The sequence below is a fragment of the Marmota flaviventris genome, chromosome 5 (assembly GCF_047511675.1).
Source record: "Marmota flaviventris isolate mMarFla1 chromosome 5, mMarFla1.hap1, whole genome shotgun sequence".
Lineage (NCBI taxonomy): Eukaryota > Metazoa > Chordata > Mammalia > Rodentia > Sciuridae > Marmota > Marmota flaviventris.
This window is the reverse complement of record NC_092502.1, coordinates 5,871,800-5,890,619: the sequence shown is the minus strand read 5'-3', so window position 1 is coordinate 5,890,619 and position 18,820 is coordinate 5,871,800. Positions and strand designations below refer to the sequence as shown.

General features: G+C 32.5%; 1 pseudogene; it reads left to right on the top strand.

Annotated features, from left to right (window-relative positions):
* LOC139705867 (cTAGE family member 2-like) overlaps window positions 1-18,820 on the top strand; it is a 77,016-nt pseudogene that overhangs the window by 19,014 nt on the left and 39,182 nt on the right.

Sequence of the window (18,820 nt, the reverse complement as noted above, 5' to 3'; positions counted from 1 at the left end):
GAGATGATTTATGTTTCCTGTTATTTTGGTTCATTTCTAGTTATCAAGTTGAAATAGATTCTACTTTGATTAACTATTCTTTTAATTTTAGTTTCTGTATGTTTTTATTTGTATATTTTATTTTTTCTTAATAAAATATTTATTGAGTGTGTTTTATAATGCCAGCTTTCTAGTTGTGATTTTTTTAACTTTTGTTTATTATGGATGTTATTATCTCATATTAAAATCTGATATAATTTAGTATTCTATGCAGAATCCGTTTTCTTTCAGAGCTTAGTATATATTATTTCAAGATCTCCTAGCTTTTAGGGTCTTTGAAAAATCAGCTGAGATCTGGATCAGTTTGCCTCTGAATATGACCAATCATTTTTCACTATCAGGTTTTAAAATTCTATTGTAAGTAAAATTCTATACTTATTCTGTATGTTAGGCATTTTCATACTATTGTGGCTAGGAGTGTTGTAATTCTATATATTTGGAGTTGTATATACCTCCTGTGTTTGATTTTTCATTTCATTCTTAAGATTTTAGAAATTTTCAGTTATTTCATTGAAAAGATTGTTCATTTTTTGTTTTGAAATTCAATACCTTCATCTATCACAGTGAATCTTAAATTTGGCCTTTTCTTATTATCCCATACATATTTTTAAAAATTCTCTTCATGGTTTGGTAACATCTTTTCTCCATGATGAACTTTATTTTCAAGATTATGCACTACTTCTTTATTACCTGAATATTTGTCCTTTAAGTCATCTAGTGTATTGGTGATGCTTTGCATTGCATTTTTAATTTGGTTTATTGATTTCTGAATTTTGAAAATTTCTGATTGATTTTTCTTTAGAACTTCTATTTCCTTATTGATATTTTACTTCTTGTGTCTTCTCTGTGATTTTACTTTTTACATTATCTTTTATCTCATAGATCAGTTGAAATATAAACTTTCAAAATTCCTTCTCTGATATTTTCTTCACTGTGGTTTTTGTGGAATCTGCTTTTGAGTCATTCTGGTTTATTTGGGATGCTTTGTTCCCTTGCTTGTTCATATTGTTTGTGTGTCTATTCATGTATCAAAATGGATCTCTAGCAACAGAACTACTATTCTGTGCATTTCTAGTGATCCTGTAGATATCTTGTGGCTCACAGATTGGGGGGGGGGGGGGGGGAGCCAAATAATTGCAACCAACTGTCCATAAAAAATATAGAACTAAATTGCATACTTAATTTTTATTTTCACACAAAGTTAGTTGGCACAATAAACAGAACTGTATCAATTTATATCAGTAATGACAGTAAGTAATCATGAGTTATATCTTTCATAAAATAAAAGAATAGGTGTTTTCTATAGCTTCAATTGTATTAATTGTTGCTTTAGCATTAGTGGTGGTGTGTGGAGTTTTATAAACCAAGAGTTCTGGGAGAAATTAAAAATAGAGTTCATTATGAAGAAAAAAGCAATGGTGATAGAAAAGGATTAGCGGTTTCAAGATGTGAGTAGGGCAGAAGCAAAGTGATATACGATGTATTGTTTATGAGAAAGAAGGAAAAACAAGTAAAAGAAATAAAGAGTAAAGTGAGAATAATGGAATTTGACTGTTTGTAAGAGAAAAGAAATAGAAACAAAAAGAAATAAAAGGTTTGAAACAGAACACAAACTCAATCCAAAATAGGCTAATTGAAAACTTTAACCCTTAACAACAGAGTAAGGAAAAATAACTATGTTTCAGAATAGTACAAATGAGAAAGCATAAACAAATATGTACAAGTGTATGAATGTCCTTCATGTATCCATCAGTACACATACAAAAACTAAAAAGAAAAAAAAAAAAAACAGGATTGTTACTGAGAGTATGTGCTTGCTGTCTCTTCCAAAGTGTCTTTCCATCTCTCAGTTTCCATTCTCCATGGGATGGTATGGGGAGCTGTGAAAGGTGCTGTCAGCTCCACCCCCAGGGTATATGTCATGCTAGGTTCTACAATATGTTCTCAGGGGAGGCAGTGAGGTCCTGTCTTTGCCCCAGGTGTTTCATTTCATGGGGAGTTACTGGGCATAAATAAATCAGTGCACACCCAGGACTTTACTCTACTCTTCTCCCCAGGGCTACATTCATGGGACAGGGAACCAGTCCTTTACCAGTTCTGTTTTTTCAGGGTACTGTTCTTTCTTACCTCCTTAGGTCTGCCCTCAAGCACCAAGGTCCATCACTCCTGCTCATTGAGATTTTGAAGCAGCTGCCACTGGTCTTGGGCACAGCTGTGTCAAGGGAGGAGAGGAGGACAGGCTCTCTTTGGCCTATCTGACTAGTATTACCCCCAGGAGAAATATCTCCCACCTCACAGAGAAGCAGTTTTCTCACTCTCTGAGTCCCATATGGTGGAGCTGTGAGAAAATCCACTTCCTGCTAATTCACCATCATGTCTCCCCTTGTTTGACACTTATATATTTATGCTACTTTATTTGACAATGATAAGGTTTTCTTTCATTTTTGCAACTTTTAATAAGGATTATGATTATGGGACCAATGATTTACTTTTAAGTATCAAACTTTTATAATTCCTGTTGTTTCTTCCTTGCATTTGATAAGTACAAAGTGGGAAACTTAGGAGTTATTAATGCATTCATTACTTACCTGTCATAAATACAATTAATATTAATTCTAAAAATTTCTCCGAGTATGGGTCTGGAGTAACATTTTATAACAAAACATCAGAGTCATAAATTTTATATTTTATATTTCTGTTTTTGATTAATTATATATTTTACTGTTTTATTTAATAGTGAAAGAAAGTCCTAAAGATGACTCATTAAGAAGGTATGAATTTATAGATTTTAAATAAAAAATGTCTATTAACTAAGTGGAGAGTGAAGGTAGAAGGATTTGTTGAGTATTCTAGTGTGGGACAGATACCACATTCATTTAACACTTGTTTCCTAAAGTTATCTTATAAGCACTTTGAAAGTATCTGTGCTATTATAATCTGTTAATTACTAATAAAGAGCTGTCATTCATAGAGGTTGACTATTGGTCCCATATTTGTGTAATTAATAAGTTTCAGGCCTGTGTTTAGACTGTAGTCTTACCTGGCTGACAACTCCATTGTGTTGTTCCACTGTACAGGTGGGACATATACAGGAAAAATAAATTTTACAATTTATTTCAATGTGTCTGACAAATGTATTCTAAATAACACATATATTCACATTTTAACTTTCAAATTGTGTATCATCAATTTAGAAAGTCAAAGGCAGTTGTGTGTTAATTCTGATTTATATTTTACCTGATAAGCCAGGTTGTAGTCCAAGATTTTGTCCTGATATTGACAGTTCCACTAGTAATCAGGATTTTTTCTTAATATATCAAAAGCTTTTATGGAAAATCTCACAGAGCTATGGCCTCATGGTTTCTAATAAACAAGAAGATCAGGCAAGTGCTGTAGAGAAATTATTTTACTGAAAGTTATGAATAACATTATTTAGACAATGTTGTATTACTTATATTAATCCTTAGAGGACATTCTAATTTCTCTACTTCCTGATTTTCCAGTTAGTTTCTCTTCAATTACTACCCCTAACAATTTTATGAAGACTTTTACTTTTATACTTTTTTTCCTTTTTTATGACTATAACCTTTTATTTAATTTCTATTTGTATTTTCTGTTTTGTTCTCTTTGTGTTTCTGCTTTATTTTGTCAATTGAATATTTTTTTTCTTTTGACAGATCAAAAGTTTAGAAATTTCAGAATTTTAAGGAATTTTAGAAACCTTCTAGTCTTTCAGCATGTGTTCTACATGCCAGCCAAATGATAGTTTTGAGGATGTACCTGAAACTTAAATATATTAAAGGGAGTTTTCTGGGTACAAACAATGACAACAATGAGATTTAAACTCCAGTTTCTTAATTCTGAGCTCAGTACATTTTCTGGTTATCATTTTTAAGGTGATTTTTAAAATAATAGATTGAAGATTGACTATAGGAACCCAACTAAAGAGGACAAGACTAGAATTTTTAAGTGAACACAGTGGTAGAAGATCAAAATTTAACTAGTGAAGGAAAGGGCTATAAAAGTATTTACCCAGAGTAACAACACTGTGTTAGGTAGGAATAAGCATTTTTAAAAAGAGACCAAAATCTTAGGGTTTATGATTAGTTTGATGAGCACAAAACAGGAATGAAGGACACAGAATATTAAAAGCTCTCTATAAAGGCATATTAATACAAAATTTAGAGGAAGTCTTAATAGCTTGTATTTTGCCTGTTTTCATCTCTGCGATGCAGGAATGGATTAGAGACTAGTGAAACAGACTGTGGAAATTGTTAGAATACATGAATCTGTGGCACAAAACAGGTTTTCATTCACCTTTACTTTCTTTCCAAATTGCTGATGTCCTTAAAATGTACATGTAGTGCTGGGCAAAGGAGTGATTGGCAGGGAAAGTTATTACAAAGCTTCAGTTGAGTAGTTGGAAAGGTATTCAGACAGGCCAATGATGGAGACTCCATTTAGTTTAACCTTGTGTCAGGAATCTGAATATTCAAGGGATGTAGATTTCAAGTTTAGAGATTGCCACTGAATTTTGCAGATGAGTGACTGGGAAATGGATTCCCAGAGGAAGGAGTGTATTTACATAATAGCTAGGGAAACAGAGGTACAAATACCAAGACTCTGCTTTTCTGCCAGTCTTTCCCCCTGGGTGTCTGAGTGCTTGTAAAGGTTTTAAAGGGCTTGCTAGTTTATGAGGACCTGAATAAAGTGAGACCTATACAGGAAAAATCAATTTTATAATTTATTTCAATGTTTCTGACAAAGGTATTCTAAATAACATATATATTCACTTTTTAACTTTCAATAATTTTTAAAGTTCCAGAGAACTCTGTGCATTATTTGTGGGTAGAGGGAATAAATAGTGTATTATTATTGGTGATTTCCATGCTGAAGAACAACATTGCTTAGTATTTGACTCCTGGATATTCACGAGAGAGAACTGTGCCTCTTGTTATCTTGTCTTGTGTTACCAGAGGTTTGTTTCAGTTCAGGTGAAAAAGAAATGTCAGCCATTAATTGGGTTTTAAATTCAGCCTTCAAGACAGGCAATTTGCAAGAACAAATTATTATCTGTTTCTGCTCATGTATTGGTTATTGCTCTGAATTTGAACTAAGAGTGCCTTAATATCTATATTGAATATTTTATAGATTCACAGCAGTAGAGTCAGAAAGAGGTGAACACAAGCTATTTTTTTTAATTGGAGGTCATATTTTAATTAATCAATCAAGAAACACCATTTAATAAGTTATACCTTAAATTAAACAGAGTTTATTTTAAAAAGAAAACTATTCACCATTTTTGTTATACATTTTTGCTTTAAAGGTCTATCAAAAAATCACACTCAGGTGATTCCTTGTTTGCAATGGTTGGGGACAGCTATGAAGCTCCTATTAAGGTAAAGTGATCTTTTGTAAAAAACCTCATGTTCTTGCTCTGAATTTTGTGTTTTAAGATGTTAATGCTGAAAATTTAGCTATATTTTTTCTTATATTTTGTATGAATATTTGCTAAGAATCCATTTTAAAGAATTATGTTGATTTTTTTAAAAAAATGCTTTTTGTATCACTGTTCTCTCAAGTACTTGGGGATCATGGGGGCTGGAAGTAACAATGGGCTGTGAAATACATAGTGAAAGAAAAATTGCATTAGAAACAGCTTTCTAACTGTAGAGGAAATATAATATTTATTCAAGGATTTTTTTGTATCAGTTTTCATTACTGTGGTTTTTAAATCATTCTTACATGACTTACAATACTCATGCCTAAATTAATTTTTATAAAATTGTGGAATTTCCCTGGTGCCTTTAGTTTGGAATATATAATATACATTGCACATAACTTTTCTTTTTTTACTTGGACCCTTGATATTTTGGTATCATAGCATTTGAGGAGACCTATATTCTCTATTTCTTTCCGTGACTCCATATTTATACTAAAGTAATATTGGGAATTATGGCAACCCAGAAATCTAGAATCTGTATCTTAATACTTGTATTAAAATGGCTTGCATATCCATACTTTGAGTCTTTCCACTAAAAGTGACAGTAATTAAAAAAAAAAAAAAACTATAGTAAATAGCAGAAAGATTAGAAGAACAGAAGGAAGTACTAGGTCCTGAATTAGAACAAATTATATTCTATGCTTTTATAATTATATTCTAGTATATAACTTCTATTTTGACATATAACTGAAAAGAACCAATAAAAATTCTAAAGGTAATGAAATTTTCTAAAAATTTACTCTTCATCTAATCAAAGAATAAATGGTGTGTGCAAGGTAATAACCAGTTCTGGAAGCAGAAGCATTCAATAATTGTATGGTAATACTTTAGTTTCAGAATTGTTGTTTTTCCATTATAGTTTCTTAAAATATATAAATTCTATGTCTAATTTTGAAATTTCAAATTTTAGCTGTTTCTGTATTTACTTACTTTAATGTTTATTGTAAAACACTACTATTTTTATGAACTATTCCAGGTTAGGAAATATATTTGCAAATATCCTGGAGAAGCTAAAATAAGGTTAAATGTAAACGATATCTTTTGTTTTGAAATTACCTTTAATTTTATTTCAGTTATGAAGAGCTAATGGATAAAATTTATTATTCATCTATTTTTATGTGGAACATTTCCACCTCTAGTTTTCCATGTGAGAGAAATATATGATACTTGTTTCCTGAGTCTGGCTTATATTATTTAACATTATGCTTCCCTGTTTTATTCATTTTCCTAAAATTAACTTAGTTTTGTTGTTCTCTATGCATAGAAATCTTCCTTGTTTATATATACCACATTTTCTTTATCCATTCTTTTATTAACTAGCATCTAGCCTGATTCTATAACTTGCCTATTATTAATAGTGTCATAGCAAGATGGGCATGTGTATATCTCTAAAATAAGCTGACTTTAATATTTTCTGGTAAGTACTTAGTAGTATATTTGAATAATAAAGTAGTTCTATGTTCAGTTTTTGAGTAGCCTTCATATGAATTTCCATAGTGATATAGTAATTTATGTTCCTGCCATTCACATGTAAGAGATTTTTCTCCTCATCTTCCCAGTATTATTTGCCTTCTTGATGATTGCTTTTTTGAATGGTGGAAAATGGGAGCTTGATGTTGTTTTGATTTGCATATTCCCGATTGATAAAGATCTTATGGGTTTTTTTTTTTTTTCCCTGAAGTGTTGGCCATTTGTATCTCTTATTTTGAGAACTAGCTGTGCATTTGCTCATTTATTGAAAAGGTTTTTGTTTTTCTGGTGTTAAGATATTTGCATTAATATTTTTAGGATATTAATCCTCTGTCAGAAGAATAGCTGGCAAAGCTTTTCTCCATTTCTGGAGGCTACCACTTCTTACTCTTTTGTGTTTCACTTACTATGCAGGAATTTTTCAGTTTGATGCACCCTCTCTTATCCATTGTTGCTCTTATTTTCTGAGCTGTAGGGGGCTCTATTCAGGAAGTTATTGCCTACATACTGACGTGTTTTCCATATATTTTCTTCTAGTATTTGTAAACCTTCTAGTCTGGTACATATGTCTTTAGTCCTTTCTGAATAAACTCTTGTACAGTGTTAGAAAATAGGCATCTAGGTTTCTTCTTTTACATACGGATATCTAGTTTTTCCAACACTATTTCTAAAATGTTGTTTGTCTTTTCTCCAAAATATGTTTTTGGTGTCTTTGCCTAGTATCACATGACTGTACCCCTGGGTTTGCTCTCTGTCGTCTTTTCTATCCATTGGTCTATGGGTCTTTCTTTACACCAGGACCATGGTTTTTATTACTATGGCTCTGTTTTATATTTTGAAATTGGGCATTGTGGTTTATCCATTGTTTCTGTTATGATCAGTATCACTTTGTCTAAGTATTTCTTTGTTTGTTTGTTTTTCTTCCATACAAATTTAGAAGTAGTTATTTTCCCCCCATTTCTGCAAACAATACCATTTGAATTTGAATGGGAATACATGGAATCTGTAATTCATTTATGGTACTATGCCCATTTTCAGAATATTAATTCTGCTTCTCTATGAACATAGCAGATCTTTTTACTTCCTATTGTTTTCTTATTTTTTTTTCTTCAATGTGTAATTTTTCTTGAAGAGGTCATTCACTTTCTTGTTTAGGGTTATTCCTAGCTATTTTTAAAGTTATTTGAATGAGCTATTACTCTTGCTTTATTCTCTCTAGGTTTGCTATGGTATATAGACAAACAGTTTATTTTTATATGTTTATTTTATATCCTGTTACTCTGATGAATTCATTCATCAAAGTAGAATTTTAATAATATATTATGTTCTTCTAAGAATTAGGACTAAATCATTTGCATATAGAAATAATTTAACATTTTAATTTTCTTATTTGAATCCCTTTTATTTCTTTCTCTTTTTCTAAAATTTTAAGTACTGTGATTAGTGAGATTGGTGGCAATGAACATCCTTGTGTATTTCCTGATTTTAGAGAAAATGTTCTTCTTCATTTTACTATTGGCTTTGGATTTGGTATACTTGGTCTTTATTATCTTTTAATAAAATTCTCCTATTTCTAATCTCTCAGGGCTTTGTCATGAGGGCCATTGAATTTGTCAAAGGCTTTTCCTGCAGCTTCTTAAAAGATCATGTAATTTTGCTCTTGATTCTATGTGTGATGTATTAGTTTTATTGATTTGCATGTATTGAATCATCCTGGATCAAAATCAGCTTTTATGGATTTTTTTTTGTATGTGACTAGAGTCTCAAATCAGGAGCATGGTACGAAGGAATCACATCCCCAGGACTTTTTATTGTTCACTTTGATAACAGGTCTCACTAAATTTCCCAGACTGGCTTTGAAATTACAGTGTTCCTCAAACAACCTGATGCTTTTCTGAGAGTATAGACCTACACCACTATGCCTGATATGTATGCTATTTTGTAATATGTTGTTGAATGTGGTTTGCAAAGATTTTATGAGAATTTTTATACTATGTTCCTCAAGGATATTGATATCTAATTTTTTCTTGTTCTGTCCAATATTCACTTTTCCAGTCAGGGTAATACTTTGCAGAATTGCTTTGGAAGCATCTTTCCTTTGCTCTTAAATGTAATGGGGGATTAATATCAGTTCTTCTTTAAATATCTGATAAAATTTAGCCATGTATTCACCTCTGAACCTCTGGTCCATAAGGCTTTTTATTATTGCTTCAACCTAATTGCTTGTTATTGAGCTATGGTTTTCTCTATCTGATATTACTACTGAATTCATAAGTTTGTATATAAACAATGTCTTTAAAACTTATTTGACATGAAATTATCTTTTTAACTGGGGAGGACCTATGATTGTGCAAAAAAAAAATTGCCTTAAACTTGTCAATTTACCAAATCATTTCTAAATTCCTTTTCTGTGGTATCTAAAAGATTAGCTAGTAATAGAAACTTATCAAATAACAAAATAATTTTTTTATTATTGACTTTCAATTATGTATGTTTTACACAAGATTAAAGGAGAAATTTAAAATGTTAAACTATAAAAGCTTCAGAGAACATAGAATTTTTATTAAGATACTAAATCAGCATACAAAGAGCCAGAACATAAAAAGACATTTTTGGTTTTTGGCAAAAATCAATTAAAAGGCACCCATATTAACTTCAGATATACCTTAAAAGAAGATGAGGTGAAGAGAAAAAATGATGATATGTTACATGAAAAAAATAAGAACTCATTAAAAGAAAAAGAAACAGAATTTAACAAAGAGGATCAAGCGAGAAAGCAAGCTGAAATCTCTGTTTGTACAGTAGATACAGAATTGGAGACTGCAAGAAATCATTTTAATCAGGTAAATGAACGTTCAGTAAAGTTTCAAATTTTTACTGTATTTCATTTGAATTATTTATAAAATCCCTTTAACTTATTGTATGTGGCATGTTTCACTTAATGATGGCAATGTGGTCTGAGAAATGTGCTGTTTGGCAATTTCACCAACATGCAGTCATCATGTGTGTGTACTTCCACACACTTCAGACATCTCCCACAATGCCAGGAAACACAGACTTATAGGACCTCCATTTATATGCAGTCTGCTGTTTCCCAAAGCATGGGTATGTGGGGTGTGAACTACTATTTTGATTTAAAACACAATGTTCATTATTTGGCAATAAAAAAAAATTTAAAAAGATCTGACAAACCAGAAAAAAAAAAAACCACAATGTTATCTGACTCTAAAATTAAATGATGATATTTATGACAAAACTAGTTACAGCAAAACTTAGCATCTGGTAGTTGTTCAGCATTTGTTTTCTGAATGAAGAAGTTTAGTTTAATCACGGACATAAATACAAATTTAGGTGTTTTATGTTAAAATACAAACTAAATATCTATGCACCTATTTAAATCATTTTTTAAAAAAGTGTTTCACAATTACATTTCTGTCTGCATTTAAGAAATGTTTTTTTTTTCTAATTTTTTAATTTTTTTAAAGATAGAGAGAGAGAGAGACAATTTTAATATTTATTTTTTAGTTTTCAGCGGACACAACATCTTTGTTTGTATGTGGTGCTGAGGATCGAACCCGGGCCTCACACATGCCGGGCGAGCGCGCTACCACTTGAGCCACATCCCCACCCCAAGAAATGTTTTCACTCACCCAAATTTATCTCTCATTTGTGCAAGTGAAATGTAAGACATTTACTCATAAAGAATAAATCTACCTTTTGGAATTATTTTTTAATCTTGAAGGTCCCACTCTTAAATTAAGTTTTTAGACTTCTGTCACCTGCTGATATACAGCCAAAACCTTGCTGAAATAAATTTGTAGATTTTAGCAGAACAAAATGAAACCTACAGACGATTTCCATGAGACCATAATGCCAGAATTTACAATATGAAATTTCAGTAACACATCTTTGCAAACAAAAAGAGATAGACATGTGCAGAAAGGAAATGTTTCCTGAATTATTTTCTTCTGTTTTCAAATGATTGAGTGTGTGTGTGTGTGTGTGTGTGTGTAACATAGTTAAACAGTAAATCTATTAATTATGGGAAAGTATAGAAGGTTTTAAATCCATATATTTGGAATTTTTAACTGTTTAAAAGGTAGATCATATGATCCTAAAAGTGGATCAACAGAGAAATAGTGAATTCTAATTTTTATTTATTGTTTTTAGGTATACATTACAATAGAGTTCTTTTGGTGTATTACACATACATAGCATATAACTTCTTCTATGTAGAGTTTTTCTGGTCATGTACTCATATGTGAACATAGGAATGTAATGTCAGATTCATTCTACTATATTCCCCTCCTCTCTCAGCCCTTTATTCACTTTTGTCTAACAAACAAACTTCTATTCTTTTATCCTCCACCCTTATGTGTGTTAGCAACTACATGTTAAGGAGAATATTCAGACTTTGGATTTGGAGGACTGGATTATTTCACTTTGCATGGCAGTGTCCAGTTCCATTCATTTGCCAGCAAATGCCATAATTTCATTCTTCATGGCTGAATCCATTGTGTATATATGACACATTATCTTTATCCTTCCATGTGTTGAAAGGCACCTAGGTTGGTTCCACAGTTTAACTTTTGTGAAGAGCTGCTATAGCAGTTCTTGATATATCATATTTCACACTTTGATTCAAGTGGGTTATGAACTCCCATTTTTACCCCGTATACAGATTGCAGAATCACATCAGTTACACATCCATTGATTTACATATTGCCATACTAGTGTCTGTTGTATTCTGCTGCCTTTCCTATCCTCTACTATCCCCCCTCCCCTCCCCTCCCCTCCCCTCCCCTCTTCTCTCTCTACCCCCTCTACTGTCATTCATTTCTCCCCCTTGCATTATTTTTCCCTTTCCCCTCACTTCCTCTTGTACGTAATTTTGTATAACCCTGAGGGTCTCTTTCCATTTCCATGCAATTTCCCTTCTCTCTCCCTTTCCCTCCCACCTCTCATCCCTGTTTAATGTTAATCTTCTTCTCATGCTCTTCGTCCCTACTCTGTTCTTAGTTACTCTCCTTATATCAAAGAAGACATTTGGCATTTGTTTTTTAGGGATTGGCTAGCTTCACTTAGCATAATCTGCTCTAATGCCATCCATTTCCCTGCAAATTCTATGATTTTGTCATTTTTTAATGCAGAGTAATACTCCATTGTGTATAAATGCCACATTTTTTTTTATCCATTTGTCTATTGAAGGGCATCTAGGTTGGTTCCACAGTCTTGCTATTGTGAATTGTGCTGCTATGAACATGGATGTAGCAGTGTCCCTGTAGCATGTTCTTTTTAGGTCTTTAGGGAATAGACCGAGAAGGGGAATAGCTGGGTCAAATGGTGGTTCCATTCCCAGCTTTCCAAGAAATCTCCATACTGCTTTCCAAATTGGCTGCGCCAATTTGCAGTCCCACCAGCAATGTACAAGTGCACCCTTTTCCCCACATCCTCGCCAGCACTTGTTGTTGTTTGACTTCATAATGGCTGCCAATCTTACTGGAGTGAGATGGTATCTTAGGGTGGTTTTGATTTGCATTTCTCTGACTGCTAGAGATGGTGAGCATTTTTTCATGTACTTGTTGATTGATTGTATGTCCTCCTCTGAGAAGTGTCTGTTCAGGTCCTTGGCCCATTTGTTGATTGGGTTATTTGTTATCTTATTGTCTAATTTTTTGAGTTCTTTGTATACTCTGGATATTAGGGCTCTATCTGAAGTGTGAGGAGTAAAGATTTGTTCCCAGGATGTAGGCTCCCTATTTACCTCTCTTATTGTTTCTTTTGCTGAGAAAAAACTTTTTAGTTTGAGTAAGTCCCATTTGTTGATTCTAGTTATTAACTCTTGTGCTATGGGTGTCCTATTGAGGAATTTGGAGCCCGACCCCACAGTATGTAGATTGTAGCCAACTTTTTCTTCTATCAGACGCCATGTCTCTGATTTGATATCAAGCTCCTTGATCCATTTTGCGTTAACTTTTGTGCATGGCGAGAGAAAGGGATTCAGTTTCATTTTGTTTCATATGGATTTCCAGTTTTCCCAGCACCATTTGTTGAAGATGCTATCCTTCCTCCATTGTATGCTTTTAGCCCCTTTATCAAATATAAGATAGTTGTAGTTTTGTGGATTGGTTTCTGTGTCCTCTATTCTGTACCATTGGTCCACCCGCCTGTTTTGGTACCAGTACCATGCTGTTTTTGTTACTATTGCTCTGTAGTATAGTTTGAAGTCTGGTATCGCTATACCGCCTGATTCACACTTCCTGCTTAGCATTGTTTTTGCGATTCTGGGTCTTTTATTTTTCCATATGAGTTTCATGATTGCTTTCTCTATTTCTACAAGAAATGCCATTGGGATTTTGATTGGCATTGCATTAAACCTATAGAGAACTTTTGGTAATATCGCCATTTTGATGATGTTAGTTCTGCCTATCCATGAACAGGGTATATTTTTCCATCTTCTAAGATCTTCTTCTATTTCTCTCTTTAGGGTTCTCTAGTTTTCATTGTATAAGTCTTTCACCTCTTTTGTTAGGTTGATTCTCAAGAATTTTTTTTTTTTTTGAGGATATTGTGAATGGAGTGGTTGTCCTCATTTCCATTTCAGATTTTCCCCACATTCTCACCAACATTTATTGTTACTTGCATTCTTTATATCTCAGTGTAGTTTTAATTTTCATTTTTCTAATCGCTAAAGCTGTTGAACATTGTTTTTCATATACTTGTTAACTGTACATATTTTTCTTTGAAGTGCTTTCTCAGTTTTTTATTCATTTGATTGTGTTATTTTTTGTGAGTTATTTTTCGAATTGTTTATATATTCTGGAGATTAATGCTCTATCTGACATGTCAGTGACAAAGATTTTCTCCCATTCTATATGCTGTCTACTCACATTCTTGATGGTTTCCTTTGCTGTAAAGATACCACCCCATTTATTGATTCTTTATTTTACTTCTTGTGCTTTAAGTGTCTTTTTGAGGAATTCAGTTCCTACACTGACAAGATGGAGCGCTGGGCCTGTCTAGTCTTGTAATAGGTCTAGGGTCTTTTATCTATTATCTAGGTCCTTGATCCACTTTGTTTTTGAGAAATAGGGGTTAAATTTCTCCTACAACATATGGGTTTTCAGTTTTCCCAGCACAATTGGTTGAGGAACCTATCCTTTCCCCAATGCATGTTTTATAGTGTGTTTGTCTAGTATTAGATAACTATATGTGTGGGGTTTTCTCTGTCGCTTCTCTTCTGCAAAGTTATTTATTTATTTTTTACATTGGCAAACTAACTAATCACTTAATCTATTCTTTCATTCTGGTATAATGCAGATTTTTTCAATCTTTATTTTTTTTTCTTTTTTTATAACCAGGAATTGAACCAGGAAGCTTCTAAAGAGAAGGTATCTAAACTACAAAGAGAAACTACATTGCATGAAGACCAGTTGCATTACTATCAGAACAAAGGTGAAAATAAAATGGATGGAATCATTAATGTCCAAACCCAATTTTATGATGTTATAAAAAAACTTCAAGCTCGGAATGACAGATATGGTCTCATGCTGGGAAACAAATATTTGGAATTAATCAATGAAACTAATCATTTAAAAGAACAACTGGATCAATATGGAAAGGAGAAAGCAGAAGAAGTAAGTATCAAGCAAGATATCTTTATAAAGAGTCTTCTTTGATATAAGGAGAGTAACTAAGAACAGAGTAGGGACGAAGAGCAGGAGAAGAAGATTAACATTTAACAGGGATGAGAGGTGGGAGGGAAAGGGAGAGAGAAGGGAAATTGCATGGTAATGGAAGGAGACCCTCAGGGTTATACAGTGGAGGAGGTAGAGAGAGAGGAGGGGAGGGGAGGGGAGAGGTGGGGAGGGGGTAGGGTGGAGGATGGGAAAGGCAGCAGAGCACAACAGACACTAGTATGGCAATTTGTAAATCAATGGATGTGTAACTGATGTGATTCTGCAATCTGTGTATGGGGTGAAGGTGGGAGTTCATAACCCACTTGAATCAAAGTGTGGAATATGATATGTCAAGAAATTTGTAATGTTTTGAACAACCCACAATAAAAAATTAAAAAAAAAAATAAAACTCTAAAAAAAAAAAAGAGTCTTCAAAGGAATACTCAAAGTGATATCTGCTTATGGCAAAATGTTGAATCTTGATGAATATAAAAATGTAGATATTATGAATGTGTTTCTGTATCAACACAGAACTACAACCTGTTGTCCATCAAAAATAACTTAGACCTCATTTGCAGCACAACCAATCTGTGTTTGAAGTGCTGAGTATTCCAATTTCCCTGCTCTGATTCTTACACACTGTGTACATATTTTAAAATAACTATAGGTACTCATGTGTCAACTAAACACAAAAGACTTAGTTAAAATATATTTTAATATTTAAAAAGGAGGAAATTTTTAAAACTTGGGCCTGACCTTTCAATTTGAGAAATTTTTTCTTATAAAGATTTAAGAGGTTGAGTTAAGATTTTTTTGTAGGTTTATATGCTGACATTAGTAATATGGTCTCAATAATGCTGAAACAATATCTAATTTGGGTGCTATTAATTCATCCCAAAGTTTGCACATGCTAAACACATGTTCTACCAATGAGCTACATCCCATTACTGAATAACAATTTTAATGTCTTCTTGTTGCTATACTTGAAGATCACAATGAAACACATAATGGAAATGCTCATACCTAGTTTCAAATAAATTAGTTGCTTTTACAGTTCATTCCAGATTTTACAGTTGAACTGAAATGTAGATGCTGTATTTTGTAATAGACTTTCTTCAGTATATTTTTGTATATTTCTAGTTGGTAAATTTATTTTTAGTCATTTAAGTTTAACATAAATCTGAAAATAATTGTCCTGATATTTTTTTTTTTTTTTGTTTTCATTCATGTCTTGTCCACCTCTTTAAAAGCATCTATTTGTCATTGTCATAAATTGGGACTAATGTGATGAATTGCAGCAAAACCACACTTGATTTCATCTGTAATTTGATGCACATATTCATGATAACTTGCTAATAGTTTTCTTCATTTCATGGCCTAATTCCTATTATATAGTGACAAAGATAATTGTAGCCATCTAAAATTCATTAATTTGGCACTGAACCCCCATGTCCAGACTAATGAGGGTGGCAGGGTTTATGTAAAGAAGGAGTGGTGTGAGGACCAGTGAGAAATCTAGGAGATGTGGACAGGCAGTGAGGTGGAGACCAGGTTACCTAGCATCTCCTTTATTCTTTGTGAAAGTATATTGGAATTATTTTAGCAAAGCTTTAAAGATGTGAGGATGTGGAGTATTAACTTGAGTCTCTAATAAGAGAGGGATAATAACCTCTGTAGAATTCACCACTACCAGTGAGACCTGTGTAACCATTTTTGATTGAGATTTCAGTAGTTTGGTAAACATTGCAACTTTATCAAGGGCAGTATGTAGAGATACAGGGCTCACCCTGTTGTGTAAGGAATGTGATAGTGACTAAGCAGGAGTACACAATCTTCTATTTTCTTAAGGGAATTCAGAAATAAACAGCAGCTTACTGTTGTATGTAGTGATATTTTTTCAGAGTAAACATCATTATATAATAATAATAATAGTAATAATAATAATAATAATAATAATAATAAATTTTTAAAGTGAGCTGAGTAACAAAATCATTAACAGAAATATCAGGTAGTTGCGAGACATCTTGAAAAACAGCCAGCTGGTACCCTGAAACTACAACGTGTATCAGAGGCTTCTCTAGAAGATTTAGCACATTTTCACATAAATTTAAAATATAAAGACAGGATTTAATGAAGAAACTAAGACAAATGACAAGTCAAGTATGTAGAAAATTGAACATGTCATCTGTAAATCAACACCTGCTTAAGTAATAAAAGTTATTCTGGGATACTAATGTCAATGAACAGCTTTCTTTATATTTTCATTATAATTGATTTTATTATATTTGGGGATCTTTATACTGCACTTATTTCTTACACTCAAAATTTTCTTTTTAATTTTTCTCTTACAAAATCAGCATCTTTCATTAAAATATCTAGTCTGAGGAAAGCTGAGACTTTTTTCTATAACCCAGCAGCTTTTCATGCTGTCTCTACTTCCATGGTACAACAAGGAAAACTAAATTAGAGGTACTATTTAATAGAATGTTTCAGGAAAAATTGTTATTTTTACTTCATTTTTGTGCATCTATTCAAAATCTGCAAGTAATTACTAAATTGACTTTAAAAATGTGTACAAATTTTTATGCTTTTCTCAAAATACAGATATGTTTTAGGTTTTAGTTTAATTATTGAAAAACTTAGGCTATTTCTTTATTTTTTGATTTATTTAGATACATTATGAAACATATAAATATTTGTATTATGTCTGGACTGATATCCAAACTAGACAATGAAAAATGTTAGCTAAGTGTTTTTTCAGTACATCTCTTAAAAGGCATTTTTATGATATATGTAATGCACTTGACATCGAATTCACCCATATAACATGTAAAATACAGTGTCTCTTAGTACATTAACAGAGTTATGTAACCATTTACACAGTCAATTTTAGAACATTTTCATGTTCTTGAAAAGAAACCTGGAACCTTTTAGCTGTCAGTTTTCTAATCCCTACACATCCAAAGTCCTAGAAAACTACCAATATATTATTTTAGTAATTTACAAATGTAAACAATAGTACTTTTATTTATTTATTTATTTTTTAACTTTAGGCAAGACTCTATTTTGATGTGATTTTTAAATTTGTTTTAATTAGTTACCCATGACAATACAATGACCTTGACATATCATACATTTGAATCACATGGGATAAAATATCTCATTTTTCTGAGTATACAGGTTGCAGAATCACATTGGTCATGCATTCACATATATACACATGGTAATAATAATGTCCGTTTTATTCTACTATCCTTCCTATCTCCCCAGCCTTCCCCTCCCTTCCCATCACTTCTCTCTACCTAATCTAAGGTAACACTATTATTTTTTTTCTCACATCTTCATACATGTATTTTGTATAACAATGAAGGTCTCCTTCCACCATCCATGCAATTCCCTTTCTCCCTCCTTTTCCCTCCCACCCCTCTTCCCTATGTAGAGGTAATCTTCTTCCCATGCTCTTCCTCTCTTCCCCATTTTGAGTCACCCCCCTTATATCAGAGAAGACACTCGGCATTTGTTTTTCTTGGGATTGGTTAACTTCACTTAGCATAATCTGCTCTAATGCCATTCATTTCCCTGCAAATGCCATGGTCTCATTATTTTTAGTGCTGAGTAATATTCTATTGAGTATATATGCCACATGTTTTTATCCATTCATCCATTGAAGGGCATCTAGGTTGGCTCCACAGGCTAGCTATTGTGAATTGTGCTGCGATAAACATTGATGTGGCTATGTCCCTGTAGTACCTTGTTTCTTTATTGTTCTTTTTAGATATATATGACAGTAGACTGTATTTGAATATTTACATCATAGATTATAACTTCACATTTTTATATTTGTACATAATGTGGAGTTACACTGGTCATGTATTCACATGTGAATATAGGAAAGTTGTTTCAGATTTATTCTACTGTCTTTTCTGTTTCCATTTTCATTCCCATTCCTTTTGTCTTAATTCAATGAACTTCTATTCTTTTTTACCACATTCCTTACTGTGTGTTAGCATTCACTTATGAAAGAGAACTTCCAGCCTTTGGATTTGGAGGATTGGCTTATTTCACTTAGGATGATAATCTCCAGTTCCATCCATTTACTGGCAAATGCCATAATTTCATTCTTTCTCAC